The following is a 17,664-nucleotide window of genomic DNA, read 5'->3' as shown; positions in this document are numbered from 1 at the left end:
AGCCAACGAAACAACGAGTAAGTAGTGTAGAGAAAGAGTAACATACTTCTACCCTAGTGAACACAATGCTAAGACAATGACGAGGCTAGGGAGGGAATGACTACGCATGGAGTAGGCACAAAGTTGGGTGGCAAACCAAGAGTTAATCGAATAGATAGAAAGCATGAAATGCATATAAAGAGAGATATAGTGCCACCCAAAGGAGATGAGCTCAACGTTAGTGTTGAGGCTAGGGAAGGGCTGACAGAGCGGGATGAGGGGATAAAACAAGTCGACAGGTCGAGTGTTAAGCGATGTAGACTAAAAACCGATGAAATTATAGGGCATTGTTGATCAAGAGAAGGGTTGAATGTTGTCAGCATTCCAAAGAAAATGCCACCCCACCAAAGAGTGGTCAAATGAAGACAAGAAATGATAACAAACTTTATAAACTCACCACCACACAATGTAAAGAATTAACTGCTTACCCAATTAAAGAAATTGTATATCTCTCTATTTGTTGTTGGAAGAAATGAGGTCTAGGAAAGGAAGTAGGGAAGGATCCTTGCATCTAGGACTCTTTGCAAATCGATTCCAAACACCAAACTCTAGAACAATACCACTAATTTGTTAACATTTCTAATTTTTTCTAACTATGCCATTTCAACTGTTCTAGAACATCATGAACAGATTAACCATTTCAATATTCCAAAACATGTGCACCTACAATATTAATACATTCAAGTTACTCGTTCACAAATATTGGGATGTCATGGAACTTTTCTAGAAACTCTTTTCTTGCAGACACACGTTTTCTGACACGAAACATCATTTTCCACTTGCAGAGATAGTAATAAATTCCCACAAAACTACAACTACACCACAAGTAGAGATATCTGAACTTTATGATCACAAATTTGCTTTCCAGCCTTTGTTTTATGCCCACTGCTTCTTTTTGGAGGCTCAAACATGGACCCACTCGTGGTTTAAGATCTGTATCCCTGTTCACACACAAAATCCCCATTTTCTTGACCGCCTTTCACTCGTATGCATCCCCGTGCTCCCTCGACCTTTCCTCCAGTCTTCCACGTGCATTTTCTGCGTTACCCAGATTCAGAGCACTTCTATATAAACCTCTTATACCCTCCACTAATCCATATGCCCTTCACTTTCTGCTAATACCAGATCATTCTCACGCCCTTCTCTTTGGATCAAACCAAAAAAATTTGATATTTTTCGTGTTGTGTTATCTGCTAAATCCACAGCCATGACTGGGACCTCATCAGAACAATATTCCTCGGTCCACGACCTAACAGTCAAGGTGATTTGTAGTTTAATTTTAATTTAATTCTTTGATTTGTTTTCTCTGATATTATTATTCTCTACACCCATTTATGATTTGCATATGAGATTCTGAATGGATTGTGTTAAATTGTATGCAGGACATTAGGGGTAATGACATGGATCTCAGCCTCTACAAAGGCAAGGTTTTACTTATTGTCAATGTTGCCTCTCAGTGGTAATTCTACATTCTACATTTTGCTTCAGTTTGGGATCAATGATTTCATAATGGGTTTAATTTACGTAATTAGAAAGAAAACGAAAAAATTTATAAAGTTTTGTCTCTATAATTTTTCAAATCAGGTTCTTTATAAGATTTAGTTCTAAAATTATGTGTGAGAAACAAAATATTGATGGACTATGCAGGGCTATTTGTTTTTTAACTGAAATTATCCCATTTATAAACTTGAAAAATTGGGGCCAGTCTGTTCTTTGTCTTGCAGTGGGTTGACTACGTCTAACTACACTGAGTTGAATGAAGTGTATGCAAAGTATAAGGATCAAGGTACTATCCAAACATACATGGTTAACCTCATTAAATGATTCTTACATTTCCTTACCGTCCTATTATATCCAGTTGTTGTTGATTTGTTGATAATAGCATGTGTCTTAGAAAAGGAAGGTAAAAATTCTTTACCTTTTTAATGGTATGGGATTAGCATCCTTAGGTCAATTCCTTTTTTTGAGTCTGTTGAAAATTTTTCATTACTTTAAACCAACTTCTAGTTCTGTTCCCATTCTCCCTTAGGTCAATTCTTTTATTTGAGTCAAAATTATGCATTACTTTAAACCAAGTTCTAGTTCTGTTCCCATTCTCCCTTAGGTCAATTCTTTTATTTGAGTCAAAATTATGCATTACTTTAAACCAACTTCTAGTTCTGTTCCCATTCTCCCATTCCTGTCTTGACAATATATTAGTTTATTACTAATCAATGTTATGCCCGCAATATTTTTTTTCCAGGATTAGAAATACTTGCTTTCCCATGCAATTAGTTTGGTGGACAGGAACCAGGTGATAATGCACAGATTGCAGAAGTGGCCTGCACTCGTTTTAAAGCAGAGTTTCCCATATTTGACAAGGTCTTCATCTTATTTCTGTTTTTTATACCTTCTCAGATTTACTACTTCTTGTCATACAAGAGGTGGATTAGTTTAAAAGTAACTAATCCATTAGGTTGATTCTTGAGATCCTTGGTGCTAAATTGGCATCTCTGTAATGTAGGTGGAAGTTAATGGGAGCAGTGCAGCGCCCGTGTACAAGTTCTTGAAGTCCAGTAAAGGTGGGATTTTTGGAGAAGACATAAAGTGGAACTTCACTAAGTTTCTGGTGGACAAAGATGGAAATGTTGTTGAGCGATATGCGCCAACTACGTCTCCATTGAGCATTGAGGTGTCTGGAAAAACCACCTTTTCTTAGTTCCATGCCTTCTTTGCAGAGATTCTCGCTGTCTGCTTAGTCTTTTTGCATACGAACTTGACAATGTTTGTTCAGTTGCACAACATTCAAGGCAACATTGTTAAACAGTTTGTCTGTTGATGCAAGTATTGCATCCACTATGTTATGTGGCATTTCGATTAGTTTTTTAATCATATATTTCAATGCAATTTTAACTTCTTGAACTATCATTGAATGAAAAATGATTTGGATATGTTTGTTTTGCACTAATAGCTTAATTTTAATCTTAACACTACGCAGGACCCTCCTCGTCTTTATATCTTCAAATGGAGCCTGTAATATGCTATTTTCAAAATTTATATATCATTTTAAAAAATATCTCTCATTATTTTTTAAAATATATAATTTTTAATTTATTTATATGATTTTAGATTTATTTAGCTAAAAAAAAATAATTATAAATAATATTTTTTAACAAATATAAATGCTTTTTAAAATATAAAATTTAAGAAAAGATTTGTACTTAGAGGGATCTTTATATATATATATATATATATATATATATATATATATATATATATATATATATATATATATATATATATATATATATATATATATATATATATATATTTTAAATATAAAATTTAAGAAAAGCTATGTACTTCAAGGGATCTTTATATTTGATACTTGACTTTTAAAGTTTTGGATTTTAGATGATTATGTGTATTTTTTTGTGTTTTAAATAAATTTTATTTTTGAATTTACTAAGTATTATATATACTTTGTACTATCAAAAGGGCCACTTCAAAAATTACATGATGATTAAGATGAATAACAATAAAGTAAAAATGAAGAAGATGAATGGTAAAAAGTAATAGGAAGCTTGTAATAAATAACAAATAGATTACACAATGATCTTCTCAATCTATTTTCTTAAGTTTTTTGTATAGTTGTGCCTACTATCTTTCACATATTCCATATAGGTAATATGATAAAGGAGGTTGAAATCACACACCATTCAAACCTTTAATCTTAGATGTTATAGTGAAGGGCATACTCTATTTCTCCTTCTTTCTAATATCAATGGTTGCTTTCTCTAACATCAATCATTTTGATATCAATGGTTGCTTTCTCTCACATCAATCCTTTTGATTTTCAGTGGTTACTTTCTCTAACATCAATCCTTTTGATTTTATGAAACTTAAAAAAGAATCATATTTGTGAGACCAACAGAAGGGGACTTGCACAAGGAATATTTATACCAATTAAGGAAATATTGGCAAATAAGAACTCTGGCGCCCAAACGTGCACTTGGGATTATAGGAGAGTACCCCAACCATGGGATGTTGACAACATAATCTTAGAATTTTGAGTTCAAGTGACATTTTATTGTAAATTCAGGTACCACTCCCAATAGAAGTTGGACAAACGAGACTTATATGACCTTTTGGTTTGGTTTCTTGCCATATGGACATCTACAGATGTAGATGTTGGAGTCATGTGACCTTTTGCTTTGTGATTCTCATTCTATCATCTCATGAATTGCATTGTCATGTGAACCTTTGCCTTTAATTATTTTCCATGATCATGATCTCAAATCATGTAACTAATTAATTATTCACTTCCTCACTACTAAATTCCTTTACTATGAGTAACATTTCATTCAATTATATTTAATCTATCATTTCAAAATAGTGGGAAATATTTATCATGTAGTAATTATCCATTGTATAAACAATAAAATCAATACACAAAATAGAATAAATTAAATGTATGTACTATACTAACTCTAAAATCAATGTACAAAGTAGAATAATGAATTTATTGTACGCATGTCAAAATCAATGCACTATATTAAGAGCAATGCAACAAACAACTTTAAAATTAAAATGACCTATAAAAGTTATCCAATTAATGTGGATTGATACCAAAACCATTCTCTAGTAAAATTCTGCATTGAAGTACAAGTAAAACCTATGTCTGAATTTTATTAAACAAATAACATGTTTATATAGCATTGCATGAAGAGAAATACTACAACAAATTAAGAGATAAGTGCTCAATTAAATCATAAGAACTAGCAACTAAGCACACTAATAGAGATAGCTAGATAAATATCTCAATTAATCCATAAGAATATGTGATATGAAACCAAAAGGATTCATCACTTTTCAAACTACAATAATCTTTAATACAAATAATAACATGACATGCTAAATACATATGCTAATCCCTATCATTCCTCTTAACAACAAAAACATTATCATGCAATGCTAAAGTTGAAGTGGAAATTGAAAAATATTGTCGTTGATGATGACCTTGCTTACCAATAAAGTAGAAAACAGTAGATCATTATTGAATCTAGTGAGACAATGACTTGTAATTTAAAATTATTAGATAATGATATGAAAGTGCCTGAGGAACTCAGACATTAAAAAAAGGAGAAGAAATATTTAATAACATTGTATGTTTAGACATATGATGTGCTCATTTCCTTACAAACCCCTAAAGTGTTTTCATGTACCTCACTAGGAAGAACATCCATATATAATTCACTACATTAATGAATTGAATATCTTCCACTAAATGTACCATAAAACTAGTAGGTAAATATTGCTAAAAAATACAAATAATTTCTACTATTTAATTGTTTCGATTGTAGAAATGTAACACTTCATCTCTCCCCATAATGTAATTATAACTATGACTTAGTGTCACCATCAACCATGATGGTAGTGTTTTAATGACTTATGAACTGTGACAAACAATTAAATACAATGTGATTGCATTTTGCTAATTAATGAATAAAATGTGATGAACAATTGAATGAAGGGTGTAGCACTAGCATTGGCCATGATATGACAAAAATGCACTGATGAGGAGGTTGCAAGATTATTGTACCTACTCAACTAAACACCTTTCATTGAAAACCCATGTCACCAATTGCTAGAAATTAAATCCGAAAATTTTCCCTCTTTGCCCACTTTCCAAAATCTAGCTATTGAAAGATATTTGGGTATAAGTTGGGAAGCCAACCACCCATAGTTATGAGGGTATGGGAAGTAGTTACTATAGTTGAAAATTGTTAGCAAATGGTACAACTAGTATTGATCTCATTTTTGCTAGTTGACCCACAAATTCCTTTTCCACAAGCCAGAAAATTATGGGGTTTCTTGTGCAAGGGCAAGAGTGTCGACGAGTGAAGTTTCTTATGCTTCACTGCCAACTTCCTCGAATCTCACTAGCCAGGTGAGATAATGGGACTATGTCTGAGGTTTATTGCCCTGAAATAAACTACAATAAAATTTATACAACATATTTGTACAGTAAAGCAAAGAAAATCATGTACAACAAAGAAACAAACAAAAAGGAGATGATACAAACAATCATGTACATAATGTAAAGTAACTAAATTGAAATTTAAACAAGTTGAAAACAAACTAATAAATGAATTTGCACGTAGATATTTATGATAATGTCATGTCAGCCATAAGACCACACATGCATCTCTTGAAATATGACATAATTTAATTAACAATTTTAGCCACTAATGTCAAAAATATTTGCTCATAAAAATTAACAATATAAAGTAAACTTTTTGGAGAAATATGTTGGAAAGATATAGGTTGTCAACTGTATATTTTATTAATAAAAATATGAAAACACCATAATATTTTGGATGATTCCTGTGAGAATCTAGACCAAAAATAAACTCTAAACCATCTAGGATGTAAAAAGACTCATACATATATACTTGAAATTCCAACATTAAATCAGACAAGGTGTGGGGCAACTTAGACACTTTCAATAAGATTGGATCAACAATATGTTCTGCAAAAGTGCACCAATTAGCACTAATATGACAAATATCAGGCCTTCTAACAACACAAGATAATGTAAGAAATAAATAACAACCATGATAAAATAATCATAAATTGATGAGCTCACTTTCTTCTTGTTAGTTCTTGAAGGATTTTTTTTGTCACCAAAATAAGTAAGATATTGTACTCTAGAATAAATTAATTAGAGAAGAAAACAACAACTTCAAAACTTATGCATATCTCTCCTCGCTAGTATTTTCCATCCTCCCATCTATGCTTTATGTTTAGTTTTATATTCTCCTTGTGTAATTGGAGAGAAAATTTGTTTTATAACTAAATGTGTTTATTATGTTAAACTCTTTTTATTTTTATTTCAAGAGAAGACAACTAAAACACTCTTTCCTTAATTAATTAAATTTATATTAATAGGTGGGGTCCCCGATCATGTCCATGAAATATTTCATCAATCCTTGTAACTCCCATGAAACAAAGCATATACAAACATGATATGATCAATAATACCATCACCATAAAAGCATTCATATGAACCATCTTGACATCCATCATCATTTACAAACAAGCATGTGAAATAATCATTGTGTCTCCCATCAACAATAATGCCATTGATACGTGTAACATAGTCAATAATATGGTGCCCCCAAAATATGATAATTTTGTAGTCTAAAATATGTCCAAATAAAGTAAAGTGAAAACATATCATGCCAAAGAAATAACTCATGTTAGCTCAAGTGGTCTTCTCAAGCTAGTCATGTAGAATGGCCTTTTCTCCTCCACCTTTTCTCCTTGTACCTGTAAACACGTGTTTTGGAAGGAGATTTCTCTCCACCCCCATCCTTCTTCTAGAGGAATGTAAATATGTGTATGTGATTAAGTGGCCTCAGAGGGAGCATGGGAATGCATGACTGGCATATGAAACTTTCACAATGCAAGATGAGTAGGGGAATCAAGGGGTTGATGAGCTTGGAATTATGTGGCCTGAGATAATGCAGAAGGTACTTGAGGAGAAATGATCACATGATGAACTGAGTGATCACAAATAGTAGGTTAATGTGTAGATACATATGCAATTCTAAAAAGGTTGGCCTCCCAACCATCATTATGTACAGGCTGCTACTGAGATACATGAGGTTTTTGGATTTCCATGATGTTAGGATGTGGGAGAGGTACATTTTGTGAAGAAAGTGGATTAGGAGGGGGGGAAGGACGACCTTTGAGGTATAAGTTTCCAATTTGAGTGAGTCGATTGAACTTCTCAGAGTCCTCATCAAAGTGTATAGGAAATATTATTCTTTTCTTCTTGTTTTCCCTCCATGGTACATTGGTTCTTCTCGCTTGCCCCTTTCAAATGCTAAAGAAACTCATAGTGTGCTGTGATCAAGAAAATATGTCATGCAACCATTAATTCTTGAGCATGAATATATAATAAAAAAGTAAAGGATTGTTTAAGATCATGTTTCACATAAATGATGGGGTGTTTTACATACACAAAAGTGGAAAATATATAACATGGGGGAGGGAATTGTTTATTCATGCAACAGGAGAAAGTGTTATGAACAATATGCTGACACAATGCATATGATGTGAAAAATGAGATATTTTTGTGCTCATGTAGCTTGTTTATCAAAGCCTTATAAAACTGTGTGCAAAGAGTAATATGTATGGTGCTATAATGTGCTAATTAGTAAAGACAATTATTTCTGAGTTGTTTTCCATATTTACACCACAAATCAAAGCATGGCTTGTGTATATATAAAGCATAATATGTAACAAATATATCCCACGAATTGTATGGGATAAATACATGAAATATCTGTCACTGTATGGGATAAATACATGAAATATTTGTCACTAAGCAAAGGATGAAACATTACTTTGAGTTTTTTTTTTTTGCTTCAAAATGGAAGCCATGGATATTAGCATAAAAGAGCATTTATATGGCAAGTATAATGAACATACACATGGCTAAAGTTCACAACCCATTTGGGGGTAAAACTTTAATGAGGCAGACTTGGTTATCTATGACAACATTGAGGGTTGAGCTTTATATTTTCTTGCCCAAATTGATTTTCAAGCCATAGATAAACTTCATCAACTACCAACAGTTCATTTTGAGTTGATGATGGAAATGGTTGAAGGTAGGGGACGATGTCCTAGCATGGGAGGCATCAAATGATAATTATGGAGTGTGAGTATATATGTTGTGCACAAATGTTGATTTTTTTACCTTTCTAGGTGATTATTTTTGAAGTTAATTTAACACATGACAAGCCATATGAGGATGGAGGTGAACTAGCTTCAGAAAACTTAAAACTGCAAAATGCCAAAAAAAAAAAAAAAAAATTATGCTTTGCATGATGTGCTGCGAAAATGACTATGGCAGGGTCCAAATACAACTTTCAAACACATGAGAAAATAAAGTGATAACATGTCTGTTTACGATGAATTAAAATGCAGGCTTGGAAAGCATAGGATATAAATTGTGGGTTGTGGGTATAATGATAGCCCAAATGCATAAACCAAGGGTTGCAACGTAACCCAAATGTATGCAAGGTGAATGATTTTGGTGCCTCTCTTCGTGAGACCGAACATAGGTCGCACAGTTTTGTGAGGGACAGGCTTTGCCCTCCTTCCTTGTTGTGGCCAAGCTACGTACAACTACATAAGTGGAAAAATTCTCTTTGAATGAGCCATGGTATTCCTTAGCATATTTTAAACTAGTATGGATTAACCTAATATTGTGAGCCAAGATGGTATGGCTGAACATGACATCATAGAGAAAAGAAATATGTGGGTTGGAGAATAGCTTGTGGCCATGAAATTTGTTACGATTTACATGGTCAGGCTCATTATATTTTTCATAAGTATACTAGACACAAGGTGATGGAAACCACTTTTTAGTATTCATGATGGGATTTCACGTTAGTAAGATTGTAAGCTAGTTAGGGCAGAAGGGCACGAAATTGATGGCATTAAACAACTAAATATTTATATGTTGGCAAAAAAGAAAAACAAACTTACCCACTTCCATAGAATGAAATGTGGGCTCGGTAGCAGGCCATGATAGTGAAATTTTTCATGTGTTAGCTATGGCCTTAGGTTATTTTCAAAATGTAAGTAAAATAAAACCCATGCAACAAAAAACTGGATTTACATGGAAGGTTTCCCTTGGAAGGTATAGACTCGTGGCATAGTCATGGTCTCGGGGTGAAAACCAGAAGTACAATTATAATCCAAATCGAATGTCATATGAAATATAAGGATTATGTGTTGAGTAATGGGCTACATTCATTGAACTAACATTATTATTTGTACAGTTGTGGATTCTACCCAAATAATTTTTGAATGCGGGTTATAGTGCAGTCACCTCCATTATATGTATCATTTATTTGAAATAATATCAATCATTTTATTTTATGGTAGCATCAGATAGGTGTTCTAGTCTCAGATGATGCTAAGAGGCTAAGGAACAATAGATCTCCAAACCTATAAAAAAATTCACGACATAAGCTTGGGAAACACCGTAATTAAATTAATTTTCCATAATTAAAATATTTCGTGAGTCTAACTTAGGAAAAGTGATAAATTAAAAGTAGTTAATTAAGGATGTTTGAGATTTCTCTAGAGACTTCTATTGATGAATTTTAATTGATCTTAGTTGTTGGTGGATATTAAAACGTGACCGTTGAAGACTCAACGAGAGATTATAAGAGTAGGTCGAAGGGGCTTGCAGAAGACATCAACTGCATTAGAGAGATCGACACGATCAAGGCAGATTGAGCTACCGAGTTTGTAGATCTAGTGAGGGTGCAGCTCAAGCCATGGAAAAAGAGTAGTAGGGATTTGCAGCAGGAAGAATTTTCAGAGAAATTCTTAAGGGGTTTTCTAGTTTCTAAATCCAAGAAAGGGAGATAGAATTATCTAGTAGGGAGGCCGAAAATCTACATTGCATGTTGCCAAGTTTCCCAGAAAGAGCGAGTGTAAGATCTAGAGCGAAGTGCAAGATCCAAGATCTACATCTCAGAGGCATAACGAATTAGATCCAAAGGGGCAGGAGGAGGCAAGATGACTTGCTAAAAGTGTTTCCAGACAAAGAGTAATTTCTCTCTAGCAGATAGTGCACATTTCTAGTCTGGCTGTAATAATTAGCTAAGACGTGCGAATTTTCTAGAGAGGGCCATATCTAATTGCTGTGAGGGAAAAGCATTTCCCATATTATTTTCTAGTTGAGATAGATTTCTAGAGGATCTCTAGTAGGGCATCCAAAATGTAATTCTATATATTTGTTGCATAATAAAATGAACCCTCATCTGTTACACCAATTTTCCCTTCGATTTTTTTCTCGGTAATTTTAGTAAAAAATAATTGTGTCAAATTTTATTGGGGTTTATCTATTTCTCAATTCCTAATTTCTTTGCTTCTGTGACATAATTTTATTGTGAAGAATGCATCAATGAGTTATTTTATATTTGTCGTAAACAAATAAACTACTAATCAATTAGGAGAATAATTTCTAGTTGTTCCATTCATGGAAATTTCACATGGTATCAAAGTGTTAGTGATCAGATCATAGGCTTAGGAGAGAAATATTGAGAGATCGCACAGTTTCAGACATAGATTTGAAGCACAATATTTAGAGCCGTGTAGACTTGGCTAGGGGTGCGAATTGTTGGGTAGGAAAATTGATTTCCACAAGTATAGTGTAGGAAAAGTTTGATTTACCTAGAGTAGAATTACAGTAGGCAGCGTGGTTGTTGGGGAGCAGTTCTGGTGAGCAGATCAGTTGATTCATTGAGCATATATGGGCATAGAAGATTTACAACAAGGGTTGTAGTTGCCGATCTGTGTAGGGAAGGAAGAGAAAAACACATGGGAGGAATTTCCAGAATTTCTTAGAGGGTTTCTAGTTTCCAATTTCCAGGAGGAGATCCATAATTTCCAATTGTAATAGGTCATAACAGTCTTTCCAGTTCTTCTATTGTAGGAATTTACATGGTAAGTTCCTTAGATGGAAAACCAAAGGACACCGCTCACAAATATATCACAAATTAGTACACCAGTATTATTGACGTGGTTAAAACCCTCAAAGAGGGAAACAATCCATGACCTGAGCCAACACGTCCACTTCAGGCAATTTATTAATGTAAAAGAAAGAAAAATTAAATAAGCTTCTCTCATAAATGATCACCTAATAAATGAGCCTCCATGCTCTTTAAATAGAGATCATGGACCAATCATGTGTTAAGCCATGGATCAAGTGTCGTTAATACCGAGGAGAGAATGAACCGTCAAATCACTTCATGTCTAGAACATATTGCGATGGTTGAATTGTAAGTTAAAAAAAGTACATACTAAAGAAACACACTTTAGCTAACTATCAACTAGACCAAGTTATACTTAATTATTTCCTATGTGTCGGAATATCCTAACATCCTCCCTTAAGAACAACTTGGAATAGGATTGAAGGATGTACAAAGATGACACAATAGGAGAAGGAAGGAGGAATTAGAGCCTATCGCCCCTTAGTGACAACTTCCTGAACTCCAACCATAAATCTAAGTTTAGTAAACTTTGCCTTTGTGAAAGCCTTTGTAAATATGTATGCAACTTGATCATCGATTGAACAATATTTCACTTCAAGAACATGGTCATGAATGAGATTTCCGATAAAGTGCATGTGTAGTTCAATGTGTTTTTTGCGTTGATGTTGGACTGGATCTTTGCATAGTTGAATGGAACTTTGATTCTAACCAAAGTGTAGTCAGATGCTGCTTCTGAAAACCAAACTCTGAAAGGATTTGATGAAGCCACAAGGCTTCCTTACTAGCTTCAACAAGACCAAGATACTCTACTTCTGCTGAAGAAAGAGAAATGACACTTTGTTTCTTGCAAGCCAATATAATAGGTTCAAAACCAAGGGTGAAGACATAACCTGTAGTATACTTTTGATCATCAGGGTCACTAGCCCAATCAAAATCAGTGGAACCAACCAATAGAGGAGATGCTTCTGCACTGTAATGAATCCCAAATGGAACTGTACCTCGAACATAATGAAGTATTCTTTTATTTTCTTTCCAATGACTTTCATGTGGGTTTTTCATAAACTGAGCAACAAGGCCAACAACAAAGGAAAGGTCAAGATGTGTATGGGTCAAATACAAAAGTTTTCCAACAAGCTGACGGTATAAGTTAGAATCAACTTCAGGGGAAGTACAAGTGACTGAAAGTTTGGCTCCAGACAGAAAGGGAGAAGGGATTGGATTATAGTCTTCCATGTGAAAGTGGCGTGTTACACTACAATTTGTCACCATGACTATTTGTAGTCAGTATGGCTCCATCAATAGTCATACTCTCCTCCTTGGCAAGTCTTATACCTCTGCTCCTCATGTCAAACTCCAAAAAAGAGAGAAAGTCTTTAAAAGTCAATATAACTCTGGTTACGCAGTTTCTCTTACCCTTACCTGCGTGTACGCACCTCAAGTTCATAATACCTGCGTACTTGTACGCTCTGTTTGTAAAGGGGTGGGTGCGTACTCCTGTAAAGGTCAAAAGGCGCAAGTTTTACTTCAAAAAACTTACTTGTGGTCGATTCTAGAGCATTCTAGAAGATGGTTTGACGTGGATTGAGCGCCTCCAGATGGTTCATGCATCCCAATGAAAGAGGAACTTATCCCATCAAGAGGGGAGCTATCCAATTGAAAGAGGGGCTTATCCCATTGATGGTGGACCTGATTAACTTCCTCCAAAGCACTATAAATACAGGCATTGGGCCAGAGGGAGGGGAGGTTGAAAGCTGAACATTCCTAAGGGTAGATGCTGCTGAAATTAGGACTCCCTTTTAGAGCTTGAGAGGAGAGATTCCAATCCTTTCTTAGCTTCATTTGGAAGTGGGTGAGCTGATCAAAGTAAAGGAGAACTCTTGCTGGACCCTGGGAGGGTCCTGCACAACACCAAGGCACTGGTTGTAATGGTTTCTTTTGTTTCCAATTAATACAATTAAGTTCATTTTTCTCAACAAGTTGTTATATATAATTTGTTTCGTAAAGTCCTTGGTCTTTATGATGAATATGTTTTATTATATGAGTTATTCAAGTGCTATGTAATCGTTTGCTTGTTAGTGAATGCAGGCTTCAAGGAGAAGGAGCTCATCTGGATCGAAGAGGCTTGGCTGCTGCAAACAAGCGTTGGACTAGAGGTAATCCTTAAACACCTGGTTACTTTTATTTTAAATTAATATTTAGGGAAAGATAGTACTTGATTGTTTTGTTTGTCACTAGAAAGCCTTAGCTTCTAGGGAGGTCGGTTTTGTCCGCAAAATTGACTCTTTCCGCATGACAAAATGGCGACTCCACTGGGGAGTCGCCATTCCATTCAGCTAATTCAGCTAATAATTACTAGCAGTGTACTTAGTTGAATGAAATGAAGCTGGGGGGCATGCACTCTAGCAGTTATGATTAGGGGGCATCAAGCACAGTTTTCTCTCTGTTTCGAGCTTGTGTAAAAATGAAACTACTCTGAAGCATAGTTTTTCTCTGTTTCAAGCTTTTGTAAAAATGAAACTTATCTCGAGTCAATTTCAGTTATTTTCAAGACTCGTTAAACTCATGAAAATACCGAGATTATTTTGCTATCTTTCATTCTCGTAAAACAAATGAAAATGCCGAGTTCTTTCCGTCTTTTCCTGCTCGTAAATTAAATTGAAAGTTGGCCATATGAGTACATTTTTGTCATTTTTTCGAACTCGTTAAAACTTACGAAAAAATGAAACCTTCGAGTTATCTTTTAAGCCCTTTTCAGACTCTCAAAATATGAAAAGATTGCCGAGTTTTTCTTTTTAAACTCGTTAAAACGGAACTAAAAAGACAGTCCTCTTACAGCCCTTTTCTGACCATAAAAACATGAAAAGATTGACGGTTTTTTGTCATTTCAAATTCGATATTGGAAATAAACCGATGTGTCCTTGGTCGCTTTTTACTTTTCAGATCAGAGACACTAATTATGAAATTACTCCTTGGTCGTAAAGATCAAGCGGTTCTCTCAAGTATTATTTTATACTTTTTCGGGCTTGGGAGACACAAATTTACGAAAAAGGTCAACCCTGGAGTCTTCTTAAGTTTTTCAGATTCTTTAAAATTGAAAAACGTCGAGTTTCTCCTATACTGGACTAGTTAAAATTTCACAGTAAAGGACCTGTTCGATTACAAACAGGAAAGGACCACTCCTTCTTAGGGTTCGAATCTAAACTAAGTTGGACTCATCCGAAGGATGAGCTTATAATCAAGCAAATGTTATCCTCCTCAAGCTTGTAAAAAAATAAAGAGGTACTTGCCAGAAATGTTGGGGGAAAAGAGAGAAAAATGAGCCTATTTGTTATCCTTTGTCTCAAAAAACCTTATCACCACTCTTGAACACGACACTTTTCATTCACCTGGGTTGGGAAATCCATTGCCTAACAGTTGATCAAACCACATTGAAAGTCTTCAGCCGGTTTCTGGGTATTAACTTTGGGTCAATTGTCACCAAGCCATCTGTTGTGTCGTTATGTGTTCAAGAGGTCACTGCAAATAAACCATTCATCTGCAAAATACCTGTCATCCATCTTGACCATCCCTGAGTCAGTCCTTACAGCTAAATTTCTTCAACTTGATCTATGATTTCGTGTTGGGGGCTTTCCTACAACGGATCGCTTTCTATCGACATCAACACATTATCTAGAAAGATGATCTAGTAATCGTCAGTACCTTGAAATCTGCATGCCTCAATGGCAGGTTTCTCGCCTTTGACGACAGTTTACATCATTGACTTTCGATCAAAGGATTCCGTGACATGTTCGACACCAACACATCTACTTACATCTCATGGATTGTACTGGGTACTTTGAGAAACATTGGCATCACTGGTGGTTTCTCTCACACTTGTTAACAGTTTACATCATTGACTGGTAATCAAGTGGTTTCTACCATGTTCGACATCAACTCATTTATTCGCATGGATAGAATCGTACTATTTCGGGAAGTAGAAATGAAGACCCTGGATCTAGTTTCCGCCATCCAGGCTGCGAGGAGTTTTGTATTCATTATATAGTAGACTAATTATAAACAGATGGCTGCGTCCATACTGTGTCTACACGAGTCTATGATTATGATGTACTGCGAAATCATTCCTATATCAGAGCAGTAGTTAGTTTGTTAGTTAAAGTTTTTGATCTGAGTATGGGAATTCCTACCTCAGCGATGATATGATCTCATATATGTATTTTGTGTTGAATATTTGCAGGTTCCGACTGGGCTCTCCACAAGATAATCCTTGAAATGATAAAGTGCTTCACCCTTCCTAGATGATATGAAACCCTAATCTACTACAGGCTTCGCACTTTAGGGGGCAATTTGTTACACTGAAATTTGTCACCATGACTATTTGCAGTCAGTATGGCTCCATCAATAGTCATATTGTCCTCCTTGGCAAGTCTTATACCTCTGCTCCTCATGTCAAACTCCAAAAAAGAGAGAAAGTCTTTAAAAGTCAATATAACTCTGGTTACGCAGTTTCTCTTACCCTTACCTGCGTGTACGCACCTCAAGTTCATAATACCTGCGTACTTGTACGCTTTGTCTGTAAAGGGGTGGGTGTGTACTCCTGTAAAGGTCAAAAGGCACAAGTTTTACTTCAAAAAACTTACTTGTGGTCGATTCTAGAGCATTCTAGAAGATGGTTTGACGTGGATTGAGCGCCTTCAGATGGTTCATGCATCCCGATGAAAGAGGAACTTATCCCATCAAGAGGGGAGCTATCCCATTGAAAGAGGGGCTTATCCCGTTGATGGTGGACCTGATTAACTTCCTCCAAAGCACTATAAATACAGGCATTGGGCCAGAGGGAGGGGAGGTTGAAAGCTGAACATTCCTAAGGGTAGATGCTGCTGAAATTAGGACTCCCTTTTAGAGCTTGAGAGGAGAGATTCCAATCCTTTCTTAGCTTCATTTGGAAGTGGGTGAGCTGAACAAAGTAAAGGAGAACTCTTGCTGGACCCTGGGAGGGACCTGCACAACACCAAGGCACTGGTTGTAATGGTTTCTTTTGTTTCCAATTAATACAATTAAGTTCATTTTTCTCAAAAAGTTGTTATATATAATTTGTTTCGTAAACTCCTTGGTCTTTATGATGAATATGTTTTATTATATGAGTTATTCAGGTGCTATGTAATCGTTTGCTTGTTAGTGAATGCAGGCTTCAAGGAGAAGGAGCTCATCTGGATCGAAGAGGCTTGGCTGCTGCAAACAAGCGTTGGACTAGAGGTAATCCTTAAACACCTGGTTGCTTTTATTTTAAATGCATATTTAGGGAAAGATAGTACTTGATTGTTTTGTTTGTCACTAGAAAGCCTTAGCTTCTAGGGAGGTCGGTTTTGTCCGCAAAATTGACTCTTTCCGCATGACATGGCGGAAAAGATCATAGGCATACTTGGACTGGGAAATGGAAATACCTTCTTTGGATTGCAAGACTTCAAGACCAAGAAAATAATGCAAGTGTCCTAAGTGTCACTTGAATTGATTAGTTAAGGAAATTTGTATTTGAAGTCTTTGTGAACATGCACATGAGTTGTCCAACTGATTGAGGAATTTATCCTTAATTTCCTCCACTGATTGAGGGAATAAGTATGAGTTCTATAATGAGAGAATCAATTGACTTAGTTCTAACTTAGTCAAGTCTAGGTAGATTATTTTAACAAGTTGTTACAATTAAAAAAAATATAGTTTGTTAATGCTTGCATGCATGTGAAAACTATTATTTTATATAATTGAGGATTCACTCATGGATAATTGTTGCATGTCAGTTCTATCAAAGACCCAATTGAGATCAGATGTGTGACAATGTACTATCATATGCTTGGATATTTTTAGTAAGTATTCATTGCATGGAGAAGGATCTATTATAGCAGATTGGAGGACTTGTGGCCTATATATTGAGGCCTAGGTAGTCCATGATTTTCATCTTCTGATTGAAGATCATCAGAGTACAGAGAGAGCATGATAGCTATTAAGCTGATTATTTTTGTATGTTGAAGAGGATTTCCACTTGATTGATAATATAGTGTTGGGGTTTTAT

At 35.1% G+C, this 17,664-nt stretch overlaps 1 pseudogene across 1 annotated transcript in view; it reads left to right on the top strand.

Annotated features, from left to right (window-relative positions):
* LOC149148189 (putative glutathione peroxidase 7, chloroplastic) overlaps positions 1–2,737 on the top strand; it is a 36,139-nt pseudogene extending 33,402 nt beyond the window's left edge. Inside the window, exons 2-6 of the transcript XR_016263191.1 lie at positions 908–1,300; positions 1,422–1,498; positions 1,764–1,825; positions 2,282–2,400; positions 2,543–2,737. The product of XR_016263191.1 is annotated as a putative glutathione peroxidase 7, chloroplastic (transcript). The remainder of the gene's footprint in view (positions 1–907; positions 1,301–1,421; positions 1,499–1,763; positions 1,826–2,281; positions 2,401–2,542) is intronic.
* The last annotated feature ends 14,927 nt before the right edge of the window (positions 2,738–17,664 follow it).

This window comes from Pinus tabuliformis, chromosome 9, assembly GCF_031772625.1.
Source record: "Pinus tabuliformis cultivar Carrire ecotype Pingquan chromosome 9, CPIR1, whole genome shotgun sequence".
NCBI classification, from domain to species: domain Eukaryota; kingdom Viridiplantae; phylum Streptophyta; class Pinopsida; order Pinales; family Pinaceae; genus Pinus; species Pinus tabuliformis.
This window is presented reverse-complemented; position numbering and strand designations above follow the sequence as displayed.